The sequence below is a fragment of the Taeniopygia guttata genome, chromosome 2 (assembly GCF_048771995.1).
Source record: "Taeniopygia guttata chromosome 2, bTaeGut7.mat, whole genome shotgun sequence".
NCBI lineage: Eukaryota > Metazoa > Chordata > Aves > Passeriformes > Estrildidae > Taeniopygia > Taeniopygia guttata.
The window spans coordinates 57,414,338-57,439,882 of NC_133026.1; the positions used below are offsets into that span (position 1 = coordinate 57,414,338).

At 34.8% G+C, this 25,545-nt stretch overlaps 1 protein-coding gene across 2 annotated transcripts in view; it reads right to left on the reverse strand.

Annotated features, from left to right (window-relative positions):
- The window catches only part of CDH9 (cadherin 9), a 94,695-nt gene extending 70,508 nt beyond the window's left edge, over window positions 1–24,187 (reverse strand). For both annotated transcript variants that reach the window (XM_041714558.2, XM_030265381.4), the window contains exon 1: window positions 23,824–24,187. The gene's annotated coding sequence lies outside the window, so the exon portion shown is untranslated. The remainder of the gene's footprint in view (window positions 1–23,823) is intronic.
- Window positions 24,188–25,545: the final 1,358 nt, after the last annotated feature.

Here is a 25,545-nt window from a genome sequence, read left to right on the forward strand (position 1 = left end):
TCTTCCGGTGTAGTGTGAAATAAGCCTTGCTGGGATCAATAGCACGGATTTGTTACTGATGATGCCAATTTAAATGTTTCTATAGCAATTGCCATGGTAATGTTTTTAATTAGTGCAGAACAGTCACTCTTAAGCGTGACACGAAGAAAAGCTAACCTTCAGCAACTTGATAATGCATCCCACATTAGTCTGTTTCATTTGTTAACAGTGAAGCAAAATTTGTGTCCTAAAAGTAAAAGATCTGCTGCTAAAATAGCTAAAAATAGCAGAGTTAACTGCAGCAGCAGTGCTTCATATTGCACTCTGATCTCTAAATAAGAAAGACGTAACTAATGTTCAGGATGATCCAAACAGTCTATAAAACTAAATATGTATTTTAACAGGATATAGTAAATATAAATCTTGTGTAGCCTGCATGAATGGAGACAGTCTCATTGGCTTTGTCAGCCTTTTTATGAAAACAAAATATCTGAATGCAACTTTAATCTACCTAGACTGAGCACTAAGAATGGTGAAGCTGCAGCAACAAAAGGCTGTGCTATAAACAGTACACTGCCACCGATAATATAAAGATTTAGGAGGAGGCTGGATCTGTGCTGCTGTAGGTTCACTTTTATCACTTCCCCAACTAATTAAAGATATCCCAGAATGCATACACATGCTTCCCTCTGGCTGCAGCACTCAAATATTCTCTGAGTGAAGTCATACTGCACATGAATATAAGTATCTGGATGTATGACTTTCTAAAAACAGCATTCTTTTTAGCATTCTTCTGCCCAAAAAGCTTTTTTTTTTACCTTCTCTCTTTTCTATTCATGGATAAAGATGGGATTTGGGCTAAGGATGAAAAGATTAAAAGTAAACAACCAATGTGTATATGGACTACATTTGAGGTAATCAATAAATTATTTCTAGGAGAGCTGAAGTAGGTTGTGAGGGATCCCCAAAGCTTAAGGGACAGGTTTTAACTGATGGACACCCATTATTTCAGTACAAGTACTCAGATCCTGTTCAGGTACAGAAACATGGGCCACACTAAAGAAACACTTTCCCACTCAGCAGCTCCCAGTGCAAACCTTTCAGAATAGATTTTCAGAACTGTTTTTGCCTATTGGACTGCTTATCTGTTCAGCACTGCATACAGTGAAGCTCATTTGAAAATTTTGCCAGAAAACAGCTGAAGGCAATTCTTTATTTCTGGGACACTACTGCAGGTTCCCTTAGCTACGTGACTCCAGGTGTCATACTAATAAAAATAATAAGGAATTTGAACTAATAGCAATTTGTATTGGAATGCCTGTTGAATTAATGTCTTTAGGCAAATGAATCTATGGTTTGTAGGTGCATTAGGAAAAAAATTTCTCTTGTTGTGACAAGAGAGATTTAGCATTTATTTTAGAGTTTTTCCAGACTCTTGGGTATCTACATTGGAGATACAGGTCCAAATTCACCTCATCATGGCCTAAGTCACCCTCTCAATAGCACACACAATGAGCAACTCAAATCCCCTAGGTAGTGGATCTGGCAAGAGAACAAGTTGAGTCATATTTGCACAAGCCCCATTGGCAGAATTGTGCAGAGGGAAAGCTGTGGTTTAAAGCAACTCTCCCAGGGCAGTGCAAATACCATCTGCCCTTCTCTGGAGCAAGTATCTTCTGAGGAGCGATGAAACTGTTTCTAGGCTGCTTGTTGCCCAACCATCCTTCCTTCAGCTTGTGAATGAAGCCTGCAGTACTCCCAACCCATCATGTAAAAGGGTCTCTCAATTCTTAGCAATGGTATTAAATGAAAATAAAAGAGAATTTTAAAATATCTGCTTCCAAGGCAGCAGGCCACTGGATGTGCATTTTCTCATTTGAAAAATAAAGAGTTTTTTTCTCCAATAATGAGCATTTTTACAGGATCTCCTTTTCATCAGCATGAGGGGAACAAGGAAATATAACACTTGTAAACCCTTAAAGCAAGGATTTTTGAAGATATTCCTTTGATCTTTAGTATTGATTTTTCTCCACAGGGAACATATTTCACTCTTATCATATAATGAAGCTGCATTATAAGTTTTTATGCCACACCTTATTTACAAATGCAACACATTCATCACATTCATGGTTTTAAAGAATAGCCTTTAGAAACAGGAGGCAAAACAAATGCTATCATCAAAGAAAATTTTTTTTCTTTTCCTTCCCTTTAAGGTTGTTTCAAGTTTTGTCACTCATAACCTGGTTGTCTGTATTTTGACATTGATACCCTGCAAGTGTCAAAATTAAGGCATTTATTTTTGTTGGGTTTTTGAGGGTTGGGGTTTTCAGAGGTTGGGATTTTCTTGTTTTCTTGTTTGTTTGGGTTTTTTTTTTTTTTCATAAGCAGCATAGCTTTCTATCTGCTATATACAAACCCAAATCATATTTGGAGGTATAGGCCCCTATTTTCCAGACATACTGATTCCATTATTCTCTCTGCGTGAAACAGATGAGATTCATCTATGGCAGCACTGTTAATGACAGGATTTACCAGTTCTCCTGATAACCGGGACTACAGATTTTCTCTAAATTTCCTTTTCTTGCTGCTTCATTATGTATCAGTCTGCTCTGATCACACATCAAGCTCCTAACGAAGCGTACTGAGATTCCACATCTGGTGCCTCCTATCTTGCATATCTCCTGAGCATGGCATGTACCACAATGAGAGCTTGCTAAGCTTCCTGAGCTTGTATAATGGCCCAAGAGGTTGTTACAAGCCAGAATTTCTCAGAATAAAGATATCTTCAAGCTAGCATCTCAAAATATTTTTAAAAACTTCAATCTCTGACTTTTTTTTTGTTTGTTTGCTCATGTACATCTGAGTCATAAGAAATCTTGTTCCTATAGAGAAGGACTTAATTGCTGCCTGCAAGAGACTATGAATTCTCTTCTCTGGACTGGAAAAATTGAGTTGCTGACCAATTAAAGGTGGTTAGCAAATTCAGAATGCAATTGTAGCCCATTGTTGCTGCTTCCTTCCTCGGGGAATTGAGCAGCTGTGGAATGCTGTCATTTATTAGAGCTCAATCTCCTTTATGTCCTTTTGCTGTCTCCAATGAGATCACAAAATCTAAAGTCTCATTCTCAAAGCTGAGCAGGACTCTTGCAAGCATAGGAATTTGTAGTAATGAAGTAATGCCTAACCTTAATGTAATTTTTTGCTATTAGTTTATCTCAGGTAGTCTGAAAGGAGTCTGATGCAGCTGAGGTTTGTCCTAGAGTTCCATAATAAACACTTTAAAATACCTACAAATAGTAATTCTCTCATTTGCAAGAATAAAATAGATCTCAGAAAATATAAATTTTGATAACTTTCCTTTTTTTCTTATTTTTAGGTCTGTATCTCTTCTTAAAAATTAAAAACATTCCCCTAAAAAAAAACCCCAAAAAATCTTTCACTCAGACGACATTTTAATGAAAAACAAACATGCAATATGAATAAATTCAAAATAAGTGTAATAAAGTAGTTATTATTTTGTTAGTAACCTGACAGTACAGATAAGGATATTTTCAACAAGACACCCATGATAACACCTAAGTGTGGAGAAGCATATAATAATTTTTCTTCTGTATATAACTTTTTCTCTCCAAATATAGGTAGTAGTCCCCTATAGGTTCTCTTTGCCATGACTTTGTCAAAGTTTTCCTTGAAAGCATATAAGTATCTAAGAGAAACAGTATTCTGCAAGGACACGCATATTTATCAATCCTGTGAAAAGAACAAACACTTTTTGTTTGTTTTTGAACATTGTAAGTGACATCTTCATTAGACAACAAGTACAGCCATTGGAAGTTACGGAAAACTGCTCTTCCCTCTCCACTCTCTTTGCCACTTATGAATGTACCGACTTAAATCAATTTCTCCCTCAGCTGTCGTTTTTCCAAGATGGAAAACTCTGGGACTGCCTGCTTAATCATTGCTTGTATGGAAGCAGTGCCAGACTTTTGATTGCACCTGTACCCCTCCTCTGAATCACTTCTATTTTTTTTTTGTTTTGGTATATCTCTTGAGATCAGCAATCATAATTTTTTGCTTCATGCATTTATAAACAGCAGCTTAATTGCCTTCTCTACTTAATTTCATCATGATATATGGCATAGCTTGCTTTTTTATTGACCACACAGCCCTGGGCTAAAGTTTTCCTGTATTATCTCTTGTCACATTATGGTGTTATTCCCCAAAGGCAGTAGTAAGAATTTATTATTTTAAATGTATAGTCTGGGTTTTACCTTGTGCTTGATTTCACGTATTTTCATAAGAATTTGTATCATCATGTATCATTTGGGTGTCCACTCACTGTATTGCATAGATTTCAAATGTAGGTATGTCAAACTCTGTAGCTATTAGACCATTGTAAGGTAGAGATTAGTTGTATAGCAAGGCTCAGATTCCTAAGGCTAAACTTCCTTCTTCTCTCCCCTGCCTCAGGCCAAACCGGTCTACCATGTCCATACCATCTATGTGATTTCATGATGGGAGTTTGCTGGGAGACAGTACAAGATAAAATAATGTTATAGTCTGTAATTACATTGAAAAGTTATGGACAAAGTACTTTACAAAGTTTCAGAGTTGAAGTATGTTAGTATAACCACAGTCATAAGATTCCTTTGCACACCCCCTTGGCTTTATTATGCTGTATCATGGTGGTTTATCCCCAGGTGGAAGCTAAGCCTCACATAGTCACTCATTCACCGTATGGTAGAACAGGGGAGAGATCCAGAAGTGCAAAAGTGAGAAAACCCATGGGTTGAGATAAGCACAGTTTACAAGGTAAAACAAAAGCTACGTACAAAACCAAAGAAAAATAAGGAATTCATTCACTGCTTCCCATGGGCAGGCAGATGTTCAGCCATCACCAGGAGAGTCATCTCCATCTCACCATATTAAATGGTTACTTGGGAAGACAAACTACTTTACGCTGAACATCCTTTTTCTTTTTTCTTTTTCTCTGCCCATGTTTGTATCCTGAGCATGATGCCATATGATCTGGAATAAGCCTTGGGTCAGTTGAGGTCAACTGTTCTGGCTGTGACCCCTCCCAGATTCTCGTGCACCTCAAGCCTGGTCACTGGTGGGGTGCTGTGAGGAGCAGAAAAGGCCTTAACCCTGGGTAATCCCTGCTCAGCAGTAATCAAAATGTTTCCACATTGCCAACGCTGTTTCCACCACAAATCCAAAATAAAGCTCCATACTAGCCACTATGAAGAAAATTAACTTTATCCCAGCACATGCTGAATGTCACTTGCAACATTTTTCACCTTGATATTCAAATCTGCATTCAGTTTATTTATGGGTATGTGCAGTACTGGCTCTAGCAAAGATCCTTCTGTAACACTGAAATAGACACTTCAATGTCAAAACTCATTATTTACTTCTCCCTGCTGGTTTCTGTCATTTAATCAATAAAATGGATTATTTAATTTTTTATTATTTATTAATTTAATTTAAATAACTTTAATTAAAATTACTGTGATATAATCAATTACTGATATATGCAGGGACCTTCACTTCTAGCTCACGGGTACTTAAGATCATTTGGTGGGTTATCCTCTCAGAAGGCTTCTGGAAGCAGAACTCTATCATATCAAAGAGATCAAAGATACTCATATGCTTGATGACGCCTCACAGAACTTGAATAGGTCTGTGAGGCAGGAATTTCCTATTGAAGAGCTACACTGATCTTTCCCCAGTACCCTGTGTGTCTAACTATTGTGTTCTTTATAAGTATTGTTAACAGTTTCACTCATTTGGGGTGCAAATGTAGTTTCAGTTCTACCAGGAACAAGTTTCAGGAGCAGTGTTTTAAAACTTAGTATTGCTTTTGATACCTTGAAACACTCAAGTAACAAGGAAATTCAAATAAAAAGTTAGAGAAAATAATTAATATTTCAGCAGTTTCAACACTGAGATTTTTAGGATTCCTGGTAGTATATGTGAAGTGGCTGCCAACTTGAAATCCACTGTACTGAAATGAAATCTTCTGCTGAGCCTCTGGTCAAATAAATAAATAAAAAAATAAACAACCCGATGAAGCATTTATTCCTTTAGGGTTTTTAACTCCTTCTCTTTTTTTTCCTGAAAACTGTGACAAATGAAACACAGAATACTGGGTAGACACAAGCCCAGCACTGATGGTAAAGTGTTTCATAAAACTTCTCAAAGAAGTTTTTAATCATATCAGTTTGTTAAATTGTTTCCCCATTCTCTGATGAAATGGCAGAAAGGGTATCACACTGATACATAGCTCTGGATATTAGGCATATTATATTAGGTACAAATGCTTTTTTAGTGGAGGCATGTTCTGCCATTTGTTCCCAAAGAGTTTATATTTATATTCTCTCCCAAGGGCTAATAGCTTGTATGTGGCCCTCTGGTGTTTGAAAATCCTGGAGAGAAGCTCACCAAGAACACTGAGCAGTAGTTCAGAGTTTGGTTTTAATGCTCAATTTCATAATGAAAATTTGATTATAGTTTTCTGATGAGGTTTTAAGATCTCCTGTAGTATCTCCTGAATTTTCCCTCCTCAATTTGTACAGTAGTGAAGACTTCATATGCTTCTAAACATATTTATTTGTTGCTCCCATGGCAGGAAATTTCAAAATACTTCAAACGCACATGGAGCTGCATCTAAAGGTAAAAAAATATGTCATCTGCATATGTCTTTAATAATTTAATTGTGCTCTGATGACAATGCAGTTGCTTATACCAGCTATTTTGGGATCTATTTTACTACTTTGTTCTTTTGTTTATAGCTACCAGAGAAGGAAATAGCTGGCTTATTTCCCTTAAATACAAGTCAGCTTTAAAATAGCATGTTTTCTTAGTAATTTTTCTTAGTAATTTCTTAGTAATTCCTGAACCATAATTGAGAGTTTAATAATCTATATCTCAGCATGAATTTCCAGAACATTCAGGTTTTCATGTGATTTATTTGGATTAATTCAAAATACACAGAGTGCTATTCAGACAGCATTTCAGAATAGCCTCCTATATTTTCTTTGTCCTTTTGGTTAAAAGACAGTAAAAAGCAAAATTATAGCTGCATGAAACCATAGATAAGATTCCAATTTCAGAGTAAAGAAAAAGAAGAAATATGATTTTAAGATGTTGATATAGCAAAGCATTTGTTTTATGGTTTCTGATCTAGTACTTTTGGTCTAGCTTTGCCTAAAATGGTAAAGGACATTTGGCTTTAAAACTTTTTTGCATAAACTCAAATGTCTGTGATTGTTTCACTTCCTTCTTGCATTCCTAAAAATTCAAGGGAAAAGGATATATGAGGAGACATCTTTTTTTGGGCTTCATACAGCTAAGACAAGTCATAAATACGTGTCTTCATAGAAAACAAATTAACTCAAGCATATAACAGGAAAAAAAAAGGTGCATAGTTAATCTATTCATAAGCATGTGTCAGGGACTGGTTTTTAATCTTTTAATATTTTCTTGGTTTAAATAGGAATAGATATTGCAAGTGAAACAAACTTATGCCTTGTACAAGTGAATTTCTTTCCTCTTTTTATCTTTTGGATTCTACAATCTTTATTACAGCCAAATTTTGCTGTCTTATTTTAGTAGTATGGCTGGGAGTATGCAGCATCACTTGGTGAAACAGCCTAATTTCTATATTCAATAACGCTTGCTAAATTGCCTTGTTTTTCCTAACTCTGAAACATTGTCATTGCATGCACTATCCACAGGCAGTTTTTCATGGAAGGATATACCTTCATCTAAATCTCATTACTGCAGTGTTGATAATAAAATGAACATTTTATAGTAACTGTTACTAATTAATAGAATGAATAATAATGACCCAGTATATCAAATGCAATTGCCCTATTGCAACTCAGGTGCTGAGAAAAAAAACACATTGCAATGGTATAACCAAAATGAGCATCATGACAAAATGATTTTAAGTTAGTTGATATAAATCCAGCTAATTTTATAATTGTATGGCTCAGCATCTTAATGGATGTTAGGGAATGGCTATTTTAGTAATAGAAAGTGTTAAACAAAACTTGGGAATCCATTCATTTATATGTGCCCAGCTAAAATCAATGTTTTTTATAAAGGCAAAAAGAAAGCAATAGGAAGGGGTTGTGAGTGCAAAAAGCTCTGCCTTATAGCTGATTCTTCTGAAGTAATTGAATAGTACTACTGAATTTTGTAAAGACATTTAAAAAAAAAAAATTATTTCCAGTTGTCTCACAGCAACAGGGATACATGAGACAATTGAACCTGGAATTATGGAAGTATGATTAGACATTAATGTAGGAGAACAGTGGTATGCTTCCAATCCTAGGGAAAACAGAATCCAAATTCAGAATTAAATACAACTATATTTATAAAGTCAACAACGATTGCTAATCTTACATTATAAAAAGATCTTAAACCATAGAAGTTTAACGTCTGTCAGGAGTCACTATTTTGCATTGACTGATGCATTTCAGCAGTTTTACTCTTTCCTTACCCTTCACACTTAATAAAAAACATTTTATTTTACAGGATTTTTTTTAATTCTCAACATTTTACATTTCTTTTTCTTCTTCAATTCTTTAATCCTTCAAAAATTTGCCAAAACAAATGCATATTAATCTGTGAATTTTTAACTAGGTTGCATTTAAATTGGAAATTCCAAAAGAAGAACCCAAGTGACCATTCATTTCATTTTTCACTCACAGTTACAAATGAAGTAATTAGTGTAAGAATAAAATTTGTTCCTTTCTGGTCACTTTTTCAGAAGCTAAGTTCAATTAAGTTCAATTAAGAACAATCATCTCCTTATTGTTCTCTATTTTGTATTAGCAACACTGCTAAAATAAGGACCAATATGTCAGAGTTTCATGTTCCAGCTTTTATAGGTACTTGATAGACTCATGTTTAACATAGTTCAAAAATATTCTAACTACAGTGCTATCTAGGAAATACATGTCTATTTTATAAAATTGACACCTATATTTTCATTTTGCAATTAACTTATAAAAGCATGTTTTTATTGATTTCATTAATAATTTCTAAGTAAAATCCTGGGTAAAAATAGTGCCCTGTGGAGATTTTTTGGTGTTAAGGATGTGATGAGTTTTTTTTTTATTATTGCATACTAGATATCTGCTATCCAAAAGAGGGAGCCATAACATTATACTATACCTTTGCACTTTTTGAGACAGTGAAGCTGCATAAATTCTTTTATTCTTTTTTCTTAAAAATGATGCTTGCTCTGAGGTGTCTTTTGTATTTTTGGTTTTTTATTAATAAGTGTAACCCAGAACTAGATAATACATGTAAATAATCTTATAGCATCTGAGTGAAATGTTTACACTAAAGACAAATATGCTTTAGCAAATATCCTATTGTGAAAAAAAAATAGTTGGGATAAGTTTTCCAGCTCTTGATTTCACCCACATTCACTTTTACCAATTTTGAGAAAAGAGTGCAGTGTCTTTTTATGAAATTCACATCTTTTAAAATGGGATATATATACATAAATATCAAATGAAAGTGCCTAAGGTATTTTCTAAATATACTTTGATTACATGTCTCTGTAAAAACTGAGACTGACATAAAATACCACTTTTAATAACTGATGAGACTTCCATTTATTAAGCATTTGCTTAGAGGAACAGAGGCATTGCCCATATTTTGGAAAAAATGGTCTAGATTGCCTTTATATCTGAAAGGTCAGTGTACAAGAATATATCTGAAAGAGCAGAATGGAAAAGCACAGAGTGATCAATAACATTTGCTTTACTGTCACAATTTCTTTATGGCATTCTCTTTTCATGAGTTTCATGTGCCACATTGGGATTCCAGTGCAGCCTTGTAACCCTTTGTGAGGAAGGACTTATGGTATTCTCAGAATCAGAGGAGTATTGATAGTTGTTTAATCCCTTTCTAATCTTTTTTTAACTAACGTCTAAATTTTGTTTTCCTGTTGATTTACAAAGGGGAAGCTCTCTTTGTGCCTATATCTCACTATTTTGTAGCAATGTATTTGCTGAAATTAAACACTGATTTTACAGACCTATTTGGTCAATGAGAAAAGACATGCCAAGTTAAAATTCCAGAGATGCAAGTCCAAATACATATTTTGTGGATGAAAGCATATATGCAAAAATATGTTACCCCTTATATGGAATGTGATTTCTTCTAGTATCTTTCTTCTTATTCCTCACTTAAACTCTGTAGAATAATATGTTATGTAATTTAAACTGCTCTGTCCTTTAGTTTCTTCTTTGTTTGTTTTTTGGGATTTATCTTCATTAGATGAATGCTGAGTAAATAAGAAAAGAGGAAGGCAAGCATTGGGAAGGGAAAGAGCAAGTGAGAAGATGAGGAAAGCACCAAGAAGGTGAGGAAAAAGGAGGAGAAGATACAAACACTTGAGAACAACAAAGGTGCAGGAAAAGAAATTAAGTGTTCTTCGGAGAAGAGTATAAAGTTAAACATACCATTCATGCCATCTATTTGTTAGATGAAGCATGGCTGTTAGAAACACTTTCCAGTTACCCACCTCAAGAAATGTGGATCTGACTTTTTCAGAGCTGCAAAATATCAGCAAGCCCATGAATTAAGCTAAGTTTTATAGATGGTAAGCAGTTCTGACAAAAGTCTCCGTTACACTGGATCTATTGTTTCATTTGTTTCAAGAGTTTTCTTACTGGAAATATTTGTAATAGCACTACTTTCTCCATGTATTTTAAGACCCTCTGCTACTTTCAGTGACACTTTAAAGATAACATTTGTCTGGGAATAAGCATCATTCACACAGATTGGTATTTACCACAGTAGTATCTGATGTCACGGAACAATTTCTACTGCAATAAAATATATAGACAAGTTTTAGGAAAACTGCTATGCTATTGAGGTTATGACAAGCTTTAAAAGAGACTTCATTGCAAAGAAGACAAGTAGGACTGCAGATTTTCTTGAGAAAAGCAAATGGATAAAGCATGATGGAATAAATATTCCACCTTAAAATACCTTAGCTAAAAAAAGCATCTAGACCTTTTCTTCTCCCCTCTGAAATTCATTAGACCTTTTTTGCTTATCTCCTATCTTTTTGTGACAAGCAGCCAATCCAGCCTTTGGTGCACCTTGATGTAAAACTTGCGATTTGGCCTCCAGGTAATTTGCTCCAGCAACATACTTGAACTCAAAACTTACAAAAATGAGAAGTTATTAATCTTCATGAAGTTATTATTTGTTAAGAATTTAACAAAATTAGGCATTCACCATAATTTACTCTCATGACCAGTATTTTTTCAAATTTCCCATGAAAGAAAAATTCTTTATTTGGTATATTTTAAAATTTAGGTAAAACTTTTCAGTTTTACTATTGATATTTTATGAGCTTTTATTGTATTGCCTCATAATATGAAAACAGCTTTCCACTTTGTCATTTCTATTGTGACTTGAAACATGAAACAACCAAACCTCTTCAGTTATATCTAATACAAAAATTAAATGCTTCATCTTAATTTCCATATTGGACTCCTCTCCCGCTTCTGCAATAATGAAAGTGAGTAATCTTGTAAAGCAGATAATTTCATACCATAAAAAATAAGTCATTAAGTCATCATAAAAAAATTACGGACTTGAGGTTAAACTTGGATGTGTTGAAATTATAAAAGAAAATACATTGAAAATTATATTATGTATAAACTTTCCTCATTTGGATGTGATCATTGTGAATGTAATTAAAAGTTCTTACTCTAGCCATATTTTCACTTTTTGTTTTCCCTCTTGGCATTTAAATATATGTTCATGTTTACTTTGATTATGACAAGGAAGTTCTTTTATGTATCATCAGACCTACTTTGAATACTCCATAACCAAGTCAGTAACATTAATACTTTCAATTTATTGTCTTGTTTTAATGATATAGGCCCTCTGTCATGCAGTGAACTAAGATTACTTAATTATCGCCTGATTCTAATGCAAGTTTCATCTACACCTACACTAAAAAGTGGTCTTAATAAGAATTTAGGTAGTGACTTCATAATTGGAATTCCCAATTTCTAGTGATTTTTCTATGATGCATAAATAATAATTTTATATTTTCTTTCTGAAAGCAAATGTATTCTGCATTTTTCTAACATATTTATTTCAGTAGATCTCTATTTTGGTATGCATTTAAGGTTAAACATGGTAAGGTGCTCTTTATTTCCATTCTTTTTTGCTTCATCACTTACACAGGACATTATTTCAATAACCAATTAATCTTTGTAGGGGTGTTTTGTTTTTTTCTTTCTCTTACCTACATGTACTGCATTTGCTCTGCCCACATGTGCATAATACTGCTCATATTTTTCTCTCTTTTAGTGTCTGAAGGACATTTTAGAACTTTCTTCCTAGCTGTCTAAGTCAGTAAAAACACTGTTATCTACAATGTCTTGAGTTAGGTTTCTGCTGCATTTCTATGGTTTTTCCACTTTCCCTTTTTCTCTACCTTTTAATGAAATTTTCTTTGAAATATATACATTCTAATACTTTATAAAATCATGGCTTCTTCAACACATTAGTAATGTATACAGTTGAGTTTGACTTTTTAAATCAAAGATTTTTAGCCTTGTGTATAATTTGTCTATTTTCTTGTTCTGCAGTACTCATGTATAGCAATTTTTTTTCAATCTATTATTTTATTTTAATAAAAGAATGTACTATTTTTATAAACATTATGTTTTCGGTAATATATTTATCTCATTTAAATTATATTAAAATTGCATTTCAGTCTCATTTTGGTAGCTGAACAAGATATACGTTCCCTTTCTCTACCAGCCTAAGCAGAAAGAAGCCTCTTTATATTATCTGTATTTCCATCTAACTTTATCCTCTGCTGTATCAGAAATCACTATCTGTTGGCATTTTGCAATACTGTTTTGTCTGACATTTACCTTGAAAGCAACATGGATTTTTTCCACTTGTTTGCTTGAATACCGATGACTTCTGTGCAGAAGAGAATAAATTAAAAAGAATCCAAATAGTTTTGTTCACATAATATATTCTAGTTGGCTTTGTAATTTAATGTTATCTATCTACTCATATTTTATACACATGAACATGACATAAATAATGTAGATTCTGTGCACATACCAATCCCTCTGCATAGGGAAAGATGTGAAGAGACTGGAAAGAAAAATTTGTAATAGTTTAACATTAGTCCTGATTGCAAAACCACAGTGACCATTTCCCACCTGCTGCTATTGCCCAGGTTGTGGAGCCTGGTGGGGGTCAGGAACTTCAGCTGCTCTAAATAAGCGGGTGCTCAGCTGTGCAGTGCATTCTGCCCTTTCTGTCTCTTTGCAGCTTTCAAGTCCTTTGCTTGGCCTTTTAATGCCTGTGACAACATTTCCTCCCTTTATCAAGATTGGATCTAAATGTTACTGATGTCCATGGGAATATTCAACAAGACCATGATGAGCTTTCCATCAGAACTATGTGCACTTCTGTTGTTTACCTGAAGCTTATACTTGATTGCTGTCATAGAACACTTTGAAATACTTTGGTGTAATTACTGACTGGTAATTGGCAATTTCTGAGGGTCACCACTGGAATGCTAATTTGCCTGCTCTCTAATAAAACAGCTATATTCTTTCAGATCCATGAGACAGAACCATATTGTTATAAAGACAATGCATGTGATGTCCTCATATTATTTGTATCACTTTCTCATGTTCTAGTATTTCTTGCTTCAGGATTTAAATGCAATATTTTAGTCTGAGCTCAATCAAAAAATATGTTGTTCAAGCCAGTGTATATTTTTTCTGAACAATATGATTGTTTACACTCTCCCATTGTACCTGTAAATTAACAGGACATCAAAAGTAAAATCATTTGGTTATTCTTATCAAAGGTGGAGTCAAAGGCAAATGTAAATTTAAACAATGCAAGATTATATCCATGCAAGGTTTGGAACTTTTTAATAGCTTCATATTAAAATTAGAAGGGTTTAAATGTCTTGTTTTTAAAACTGCACTGTCTGTGCTTTCCTCATTATCCTCTTGTCCTTTGGATTTCTTAGTGATATCAAAATCCCAACAAAAGTATGAATAAAAAATTCTCCCCTCCCTGTTCTTTTATAATCTCTTCCTTTTTTTTTTTTTTTTTTTTGAAGTCTATGGCCACATATCTTTTTTTATAAACCTCTAATCTGGTGAAAATGCAGTGGACACATATGGTTCTAAATTGTTCCTTTTTGATTCCTACAGATTACAGATACTATAAATATTTACTGTCTGGAAAGTGCAATTCTGTATGACAAATTTCAAGATGTTTATATACAAATAATAATTGACTTTCATTTTGGTGACAGTATTTTCCATGTCGAGGAAATGCAAAAATATTAACAATATTTATAGCAGTTATTAGTTATAATTTTTGCCAAATAGTCACTACCATTGGGAATAAATGTGATAGAGGAGTATATAACTCGCCTTATTGATGACTGCTCTAATAGCATGGCAAGCTATGGACATCCAGTGATATGGATGCATGTACTTAGGCCAGGTGGGATCCTATGCTCAGCCCAATTCTCTTCCTTTTCTGGAGCTCTCCTAATGATGAAATACAGATGTCAGTAATTACTCTTACCCTTCTCAATAGTAACTACTCTTACCCTTCTTCCCCTGTTTCAATATCAATAAATTGTTAAGACAAACAGGATGGTGGCATTAATTCTTTTGGACAAGTCAGGAAGACTTGGAAGAGGGGGAAGCATCTTTTCTTGTACCTGATAAACCAGTTTGGTCTCCAGAACATAGGGAAAGGAATTTTTTGCTGACAGATCATCCTTTAGAGGAGGGTTCCATCCTCTATTTCCTCACTTCGGTTGAGGATCACCCAGATACCTCTGAACCCTTTCCTCTCTTCAAATCAACAAATCCGTTTGACCCCAAAAAACTCAATAGCTCAAACAACAGCAGAAACACAGAGAGACCAGTTGCTGGTTGTGCAAGAGGGCTGAAAAGCTACACCCTAGGGAAGGGTATGAAAAGAGATAAATGTTGGAAGTGTTATGATACTGCTGCCATTCTGGCAGATAATAATTTTTGTAACTGGCTTCACACATATTAAATTTCTGCTGGGGTCTTGTGGTACTCCTGATCACTACCAGATGAACTCAATTAAATTATAATGTACATGACTCTCACAAATGAGAGCTACAACTTCAAACTCTTAATTACACTTATTTATGCCTATAGGTACATACATATATATATATATATATACACACACACATATAATCTAAGGAGAGCACATGCATGTTTCTGCCTTTAAATATTGAGGTTTTGTACAATGACTGTGTTGAAATATCCTTTGCATGTAATTTCAGAGGACTGTAGACAGTAAAATAAATGAACATTGACAAATACTTTTTAAATTCTCAGTGAGATAACCAAGAAGTTTTAGCATCCATTCCTGGCATTAAAGAATATGTTTGGTGAAGTATTAAGATTCATTAAGATAATTTAATTTCTAGTCTCAACTCTCTAACATACCATATGACATTATTCCATTTTTTGAGGAAAAAAGTTACAAAACATGCTGCCTTCAAGGATGAAATATAATTAACATCTTTATATTTCAGGGCAAATAAAAATTCTTATTATTTCCTGAGTGGAATTGGTGCTGCTGTTTGTCAACCACACCTCAGAAAATAATTGCTTTTATATGGAGGTGATGACTTTTTTGTATGACTACTTTATCTTCAAATCTTAACATCTTCCATTGTCTTTTTTACAAATAGAAAAAGAAATTTTGTATGCTCTGTGGCAATGCTGGAAACCTCATGCTTCCTTCAGTGTGCCTTAGAGTTAACCACTACAGACTATCTGCAAAAAACCAAGGAACATGTCTATGTTTTCCTTGTCCTTCCTCTTCTTCAGATACTTGATAGTGGTCACTGGGATGGAAATTTCTGTTTAAAAGGAGCATGCTCACGATATTTGACCTTTCAATTATCGGGATAAAAATAAACTTCAGGACCAATAAGCGAAGTAGAAATAAGAAGACAACTTTTATTTTCATTGTGAAGGACATTAAAATTAAAGTTAACAGAAGTATTGTTTACCTTGGGGCTGACTGTTTAGATGACCATACAGTAAGGATGAAGAATTCGAAAAATTCCATTGTAGCAAAAAGATTGCAGGTTTCATGAACATTTGCTCATTGAGGCGAGAAACAGGAGTGGAAGCTTACAACTCTATGTCAAAATAGTTGCTTAAATTTTGTGAAGGTGCAAATTTTGTCAATATTTTTCTGAGATACAAAGTGCATGGGTATTAAAGTGAGTCACTGAAAGTTACCATTTAGTCATACCATGTAATTCTATTAATGTGATTTAGTTAAAAATTCCTCTTTCATGGAATTCTCAAATTCTCAAAACAATGGCTCAAAACAAATCTGTTGAATGAAGTGGAATTATTTTTTGGAAATCTTGAAAGAAGAAATTGAGGCTGATTTGCTGGAGGATCCTGAGAACTACCGGCCCATCAGTTTCATCTCTGTACCTGGTATGATTATGAAACAGATCATCCTGCAAAATATATTAAAGCATATGGAAGACAAGGAGGTGATTAGGGACAGCAAACACGGCTTTACCAATGGCAAACTCTGCCTGATCTCATGGCCTTCAGTGATGGACTTGACTGTATCAGTGGACAAGGTACCTCCCAATATCATGTGCCTCGACTTCTGTAAAGCCTTTGCTATGATCCCCCACAACAGTCATGGAGTCAATTGGAGGCATGCAGGTTTGGTGGTTAGACTGTTACACTGAGAAAGAATTGGATGGTTGGCCTCATTCAATGATTTACAGTCAATGGCTGTGTCCAAGTGGAAACCCATAAAGAGTGATGTCCCTCAAGGGGACATCCACTGGGGCCAATAGTATTTAATGCCTTTTTTAACTACACAGACAGCGAGAAAGACTGCACTCTTAGCACATTTGCAGATGACACCAAGCTGTGTGGTGCAGTTGATACACCCAAATGAAGTGACACCATCCAGAGGGACTTTAACAGACTTAAGGAATGTGCCTATGCAAATCTCATGAAGTTCAACAAAGCCAATTCCAAGGTGCTGTACCTGGACTGAGGCAATCCTCAGAAGATTGTGGGATTAAGATATTGAGAACAGCTTTGCTGACGAGGACTTTAGAGTACTGGGAGATTAAAAATTTGGTTGGACATGAGGAGGAGTATATTTTACAGCAAAGGTGTTGAGACACTGAACAGGTTACCCAGAGAATATGTGGATATTCCATCACTGGAAAAGTTCAAGGCCTGGTTTGATGGGGCTTTGAGCAACCTGGAGGAAGGTGCCCCTGCCCATGGCAGGAGGGTGGAAATTTGAAGTTCCTTTCTAACCCAAACCATTCTATAATTCTGGAATGATGGTATAGACAAAGCGGATGTTTTTCTGTGTTTTTCTGATATTTACCACTCTAGGGGTGACGTTATAGAGTAAAAACTGGACCTGAAAGATCTTCTCAATTCAGCATATAAGAATATTGCTTTAGCTGTTAGTAATTAGATAATACAGCTCTGGAAATCTTACAGTGCAAGTATATGCATGACTTTCATAACAGAGATGTTGTGTGCATAAAAAAATAATTAAAAATCTACACATTAGAGCTATATTTACACAGACATTTGTAGGTATATATGTAGATGTATAGAGAGTTATAAGTATATCTAGATCCCTAGATCTTTACTCTAACCTCTGTCTCTAAAATTATATCAAAATAATGACAAAACTATATAAACACAGATGCAGATATAGATTCATATATACACAAATACATGTAAGTCTTCACCACAGGCAATGGAATTTCATTATTTTTAAATTTTTCTACTAAACCCACAGGTTGGATAGCATGAAGTTTAATTAGTGCTAGTTAACTAGAGGTGAAGGAAGCAGAAAATTAATTTTTTGGCCAGTGATAACTGAGAGCATTTGTACCAACTTTTTTGAGAGTTCCTTTTCTTTAATTGCCTTAAGTGATTATAAGTACATTAAACACAGCACATTTTTTATTTGAAATTTGTTTTCCTTACTGCTGGGATACTAGAAGTAGATTTTTGAAGAAGACAATAACTGGAAGAGCAGGCAGTACCAGAAGCTTGTGACAAATGTATTAAAAATATCACTAAATCAGTACTTCAGCCAATGTGTAAGTTTTCAACCTTGATGCTATTACTACTATTACTACCACTAAGCAAAGAACAATTGCGTTCAGCCTTGTTCTATCTCCATGAAGGAACTTGAAGAGATCAATTTTATTTAGAACACAAGGGATTTTACTTATTATCTTACTCTAGAAAAGATGTAAATCCAACCAGATAGTTGTCTTGACTAAGAAAGAAGTAATATATAACACAAATTTGAAACCATTAAGAGCAAGATCATGCTCAATTGCAGGAAATCCATGGATTGCAGATAACAGGAAAGAATGAAGAGACTACATTTTTATATACATCGAAATCCATTTTTCCTATGAGTCTGAATTACTAATTAGTAATGAAATTACCTTTTATATCTGGGAAACAAATGCAAGAATTATTGCAAATCTTCCAGGAAATGAGAAAATATTTTCTGTAATTTATTTTTATGTTTACTATGAGGAAAGTGGAACTTTTTTTATCAGATAGCATCATTATAAGAACACAGATTCAGCACTCATTTTTACTTGGGGTAAGGGAAATGCACAAAAGTAATTTCACTGGTTTCAGTGGGACCAGTCTTATTGCAAAATGTTACCCGGTCTGAATACAGGTTCTGGAATGCAGCACAAGCACAAACAGCTCTCCTGACAAATAGTTCAAGCAACTACAAGAATTTCCTTTTGAAATAAGTATGTTTTCCTGATTTTTTTCTCCTTTTGCTACACAGGCAAAATGGTTTCCATGAGATTACCCGCAGCCAGCATCTCTGACTGAAGAATAAAGAACTTTTTTCCAATAGCATCCCACTAAAAAGCTTGATATTTAAATCCACTAGTATGGAATATAGCGACAAAGAAAAATGCAAACCATGTGAAAGTATTGTAATAAACAACAAAATAAGCAGAAAAATTCAGCCAGAATGCAGCACTATAAACTTAAGCAAACCCATTGTAATATATCGCTTTCTACAAATATTGGGGGTTTTCTCTAGCATTTGCATAAGTTATGCTTGGATTTATGTCTGTAGATGTATGTATACATGCATGAAGATGTATATATATGTATATATACATAAGAGTTCTGTTCACAAACTGGGGCTATTTTTATCTGTTAAAATCAGACGTGATTAGATTAATGAAACCTGCAAATCATAAAGAACTTATAACTGATAGATTTTAAAGTGCTAAATTTCACTTGTTCTGTGTCTATTTTTCTTTCAAAACAGAGGTAATGGGATTAACTTCGCACTTATACCCAACTCAGCCCATCTTTGCTTTGCCTCTTCATCTCCTTAGGAGCAAATATTGAATGATGGAGTACAAAGGAAATAAAATCCAATTATTTTAGTAAGATCTTAAGCTGAGTTTTTTTAGATCATTATATTTTTAAATTTCCTTTATTGAACACTTTTTATACAACTTGATGTTTTATTCAATTCTTTTTTAAAACATGTCGAAGTATAAATATGAACCACTGATTGGTTGTGCACCACTGATTATCAATACAATAGATTTTTTTTTAAGTAATGGCTAAATCTAATTATGCCTGTATATATTGCCAGAAGACTTGTATACATCATTAATTGACTTCAATTGAACTATTAAAATGCGCAAATTCAGATAATCTCCTCCTGAAAGCTGTTGTGTAATTTGTTTAAAATGATGGGAGGGCCTACTTTTTCCATCCCCAACTACAAATGCACTATCCACAATTTTTTCTATTTCACAGAATCTCTTCTTGGGTGTAACAAATGCTTTAGGAGATCTTTCTCAACATTCTTATGTAGAATGGCAAGATGTTGTCAGTATTTTTTAGAAAGTGGAATCCCATGGCCCAAAATTACAATATCATTACAAGCAGAATTTCCATTAAGGTGGTTGTTCTTTCTCTCAAATACAGCCTTTGAGGACAATGCAACCTGAAGACCATCTAGCATCTATAAAATTTGAGCTTACCTAAACCTTCTTGACATTTGCATATCAGGAGATAACATAATATGAAAACTACGTTTTTCCGAGATAAAGATAATCTAAAGTGATGTTGTCTTGATATTGCTATTATATGTACTGCTAAAAAGTGTGAATCTTAATCATAGAAGTTTGCATTTTACTAGCAAAGGAATACACTGGACACCGCTTAAATCATTCCATTTTGCAGTTGCAGAAATACGTTTTCTGAGAAACATTTGTGGTTATTGACGGTGTTATTTAAGTATTCAAGATTTTGATTTTTTTTTTTTTTTTAACATTGATGTAATCATACAGAGCAATTAGAGTACTGGGAAAGTGGAGGCCACATTTTATCCCTGTCTCTGACACAGAGCTACTCTGTAACTGAGACCAAGTCAAGTCTCTGTGTGGCACTGTGTGTGTATGGGATACACTGTGTGTGTATTGGGGCAACAATGCCACCTGTGTCCTTTTGTAATCTTCCCAAGATTGCAGAAGAGACATTATAAACAATATACTTACTTCCTGACATTACTATAATAAAATTACATACTGTGTATTAAAAAATCTTTTTTTTTCTAAACCATTTTGAGCCTTCTTCTGAGCTGCAGTGTACATCCAGTATTTTTCCTTTTTCATGAAGCTAGTAACATTTTCCCAGAAGTAACCAAGTCTTATTTTTGCTAGGATTTTGCGCTGCAGACACATAGTATGATTTGATCAAGGCATGCCTCTCCTGTTCAGTCATGCTCACCAAGTAGTCCTCAATGCCACTGGGGTATTTTTTATCAGGATCAGTCACTGAAAGTCAGGAAAATAACTTGCTTTTTACTATTCCCATAGCTTCATTTTTACCATTTACAATTTCTTATCTGTTTGAAAGGCAAGAAGAGAAATTACTCTGACTGCTTTTGCAAAAATTTATTTTGTTCATTTCCTTTTGCTTTATTTTTCCTCTCCTCCTACCACCTTTAGCAAAATTTTGGATTTATTCCTATAAATTATTTTCCCAAACTCTCTTATTCACATAGAGAATGCAGGCAGCTTTTACTTGGGCATCTCTATTCATGGTAAAATAGTGCTTCTGCAGATAACATTTGAATATAACACCTGCTGCAAGCCTTAGAAATTCTGAAGGAATTCTGATATGTGTGGGAGATGCATTTTTCTCTAGGTTTTTGCTCCAGTTACCTTCTGGAGTTAAGTAGCTCAGACTGCATGAAAGAATGACATTAATTTATATATCAGCATTGTCATGTAGTCTAGCTTGCAAACCCCAGTTTTCATATATATCTCCTGCACAAACTCATCCTCAGAGAAAATTGTCAGTCCTATTACTTTCTGGCTCTGCTTCTCAAACGCTTCTGCTAGTAGATTCCCTGCAACCCATGTTGCGCAGATTCAGAAACCATGTACTAATGCCAGAGATAAGTGAATGTCAGAATTAAGTTGTAAGGTCCTTTCAGCAGCGTTGTGGGTGATGACATTTAAACTAGTGGATTTCAGTTATTACATTTTGTTTGGTGGATAGGTCAGGGAATGAAATCATCGTTATTGGCTGATCTCATGATGAGAGGGAGTCTCTGCCAGTACCATGCAACTGCTGCTGAGATCAGCATCCTTGTGAAGCAACAGCCAGGTGAGAGAAGACCAAAAATCCCTGTACATGGGCTGCTGTCTGGAGAGGAGGACAACCTTTTCAGAATGGTAACTTCTGCAGAAAAGCATGAAAATTCTGAAAGCTTCAAGCAATTTTAACACGGAGCTGTACAAAACATACGGCAAAGATGTTTCTCCCCACATTTTCTCTACAAACTGCATCACCAAACTTCTTTTTGTGTTTAGATGAGATGTACCAGTTACACACAAAGCATAACATTCTACGATAATGGCTACAAGGAAATCTCTGAAATTAAAAACTGAAATTAAAAATTCTACTTAGTTCACACAATAAACACATGAAGAACTTTGATTCTAGAATTCACTCAAGTTTAAAATGACTTGGCAACTGTTTTAGGTACAAGTAGTAGTAGTACTGATACAGTTACATTTATCCATTTAAAATTAATCTTGTTTACCTAACTTTAAAAAGCCCAAACCAAGAATTATTTATTTCACAGACATTTGACTGTATAATGTTTTATATTTTTGTTATTACAAAACCACATTAGCTGTAAACATATATAATTCTCTCTTGAATTTACATTATTACACAGTGAAATACAAATGACAGGACAATATATTTTATCTGTCAGATTGACATATAGATAGCAATATGCCTTTTTAGCAATTAACATAATTCACTAATAAATGTCTTAATAGCCATAGACAAATTATAACACAAGTCTTCTGAATATTTAATTTATTCACTCAATTTTTGGAATAAAATTATCATTTCGGATATGGAGAATTACTTGGAGACAATGATTTTTAAAGATCTGTCATTAGCAATTCCTATCACTATGACCAATATAATTTAACAAACCTTTTGATCTCATCTCCAAAACTAGTGCAAGTATTACACTTGCCTTTTTATCCATTTTTATCTTTAGCATGAGTAGCTAGTGTAGTACTGAGCAATGAACTATAATCCTACTGTGGTTTCAGTAAAATATTAGTTTTATCACTTTTATCCCTTAATCAGAACAAGACATATATTGGTTGTAAATTTTTCTACTGAAAATGGAAAGTATTTTAATAAAATACCATTCTATTTTCTGAACTATGACTTAAGTCTTGTGACAAGGTCTGCTGTATACTTATTGCCTTACAACAGCAAGGGATATCAATTTCCTTTTAATTCATATACATCATTCTTTCTTTGAAGCTCATACAGTGAAATTGAATGAATGTGACAGCATGTTTCTTGCATGTAAACAGGCAATTGTTTTCTTCTGGTTATTTCAGAGTCAAGTGGTCAGTATGACCTTTTATGCTTTCTGCCATGCTTTCTGTGGGACTCTCTGAATATATATATTAGGCTGACAAAATAGTTTAGAAGGACTTCTGGAAAGCATTCTTGTACTTTAAGCCTGTTGACTTTGACTTTCTGCTACACATATCCAAAGAGACATCTCCCTCATCTCTCAATCTTTCTGAACCCTGAGCTGCACTTCTCCCTGTAACACATATAAAAAAAAATCCCACTAAATTTGGTACTTTCACTAAAGAAAGTAAAAAAAGCATTAGTACTTCATTCTTAGTAGTAGTAAAGACCTCCGATTTTTTCATCCTTCTTAACCAGTTTTTTTTATTAGATTTATTGACAAACACATATGTGGAAAAAAAAAAAAAAAAGAGAAAAAGAGAACAGGGGTAGCGTCTATCTGGACAGGTGAAAAAGCATCCTACATGAAAGTTAGGCTATATTGTTACTCCTATATGGCAGGAAAAACTGAATAATATCTAACAATATTGCCAGAGAGAATGTGCATTGCTAGTATTTTAATGCACGCAAGTATTTATCACATATACAGAATCAGAAGTTTGGGTTTCAGCAATTTAATGGGTTGGGGTTTTTTTGAACCCTGTAAGAGAAATATCCCCAAAGTATCCTGCTGACACTGCCCCTCCACTCCCCCTTCCCTAAAAAGTATTTGTAAGGCATCTTCAACATTTTAGACACTCCTAAAGAAAGCGTCTGCTCTTCTGCTGTCGGCAGTTCTCATGCTAGAGAAAGTTGATGTACTCACCCCGGCTGTCTGTGCGAGCCCGGCTCTGTCGGTGCAGCGCTGCCTCTCTACCTGCCTCCTGCCTTCTGCATGGCACCGCGTCTCCAGCGCGGAACGCGCTCGCGTCTCACCGGGGCTCCCTCTCTCCCGGCATCACTTTTAAGTCAGGCAGGCAGCGAGCAGAAGCCAAAGGGACTCTCAGTCTGATTGGTTTCCATTCAGCGCCCCTGATTAATAAAAAACGTCCCTCGCAAGGAGATGCTGCTGCTGATAGAGCCGCAGCGCTCAGCGTGAGAAGGTTTGGGGCTGGAGGGGGGGACAGCACGGCGGCTTTGCCAGCCAAACAGTGATTTGCAACAGAATGCAGTGGGAGGGTTCAGAGAGGAGGGCTTTGTTAAGGACCCTCTTATTAACTGAGGCTTAAATACATAGACTCACGTTAACAGCTCAGTTTGGTCTGTTTTAATAACAGGGGTAAAGGTATACCCTAACATGTGAATTATATGGAAAAAACCCAAATTACTCTAAATATCTATACTAGCAAGACAGTGTTGTTGGTGTGCAATACACACTGGAGAATGTAAAATTACCCTCTAATGCTACTACGGTGACAAATGATTTTAAGGTGAAAGAAAGCAAGGTGTGTGAGATTTCCCTGTGTGCTCAATAGGTTTACAGCTCTAGTGTCACTCACAGCTATTGATAATGATGGGCTTGTCACTGTACCTGAAAGTGAACATAATACGAAGTTGCAAGGGTTGTTTTGGGAATTGTGACTAATAATGTTCGAGTCACTCACAGAAATAAATACTTTTGCCAGCAACAATAATGAATTTCCTGGTTTCTGGGGCAGCCTGTTTGAGTACAAGTAATCCCTGCTCACTGCTATGACACCAGATATTCAATATTACAGAATATTGTGGTTTGCTTGAGCTATCATCTTTCATTAAAGCACAACATTGTTTACTAAAATAAGAACACTGACTATCCTAAGTTCTGTTTTTTTTCTATTTGTGCCTTTTTTTTCTGGATTCCTGGGTGCTAAGTCCATGACATAAGTTAAAAATTTGTGATGGAACTTCTAGAAACTGGTCGCCATTACTTTCTGTACTGGCAACCCCTGATGACAGCTATTGTGGGCACCAATAGAATAGCAGGTAATGCTGCAAGGTCTTGTAGCATAATTAATTTAGTACCAATACTTTCTTTCTTAGAAAGATGAATAGTGAGACTAGTTTGTAGTTAAGATATTTTATTAGGGCTGTGCTTTCAGTAGTTGGGGTGAAAAAAAGATATAGGTTTAATCTGGTGCTGAAACTGTATTATAACAGAAAGATTTCCATCAAATAGACAAGTGAGAAATCTGAGGGTTTTTTCTAGCTTTAGTACTATCATTGATGACCTCAACAGACTGATATTCACAGTGTACTGCACCTAGTGAGAACTAATTTACCATTAGGTCCCATTTGAAATTATTAAGGTATTGATGAAATTCACAGACACCAGTCAGAGCTTTTCCATCAAATTAAGTGGCAATTAAATTGGGGTCTGAACGAACTAGGTCTTCTCCGAATGCTACATATCCATGAAAGCAACATTTGCATACATGTTACAGAGTTCAGAACTGGGTCTAATATTGGAATACCAGAAAGCTAAATCCAGATCCAGAACAAAATCAATTACTATAGTTCAGGTAAAACACATAAAGCAAAGTTCTAATTAGTATTTTCATTCCACAGTGGG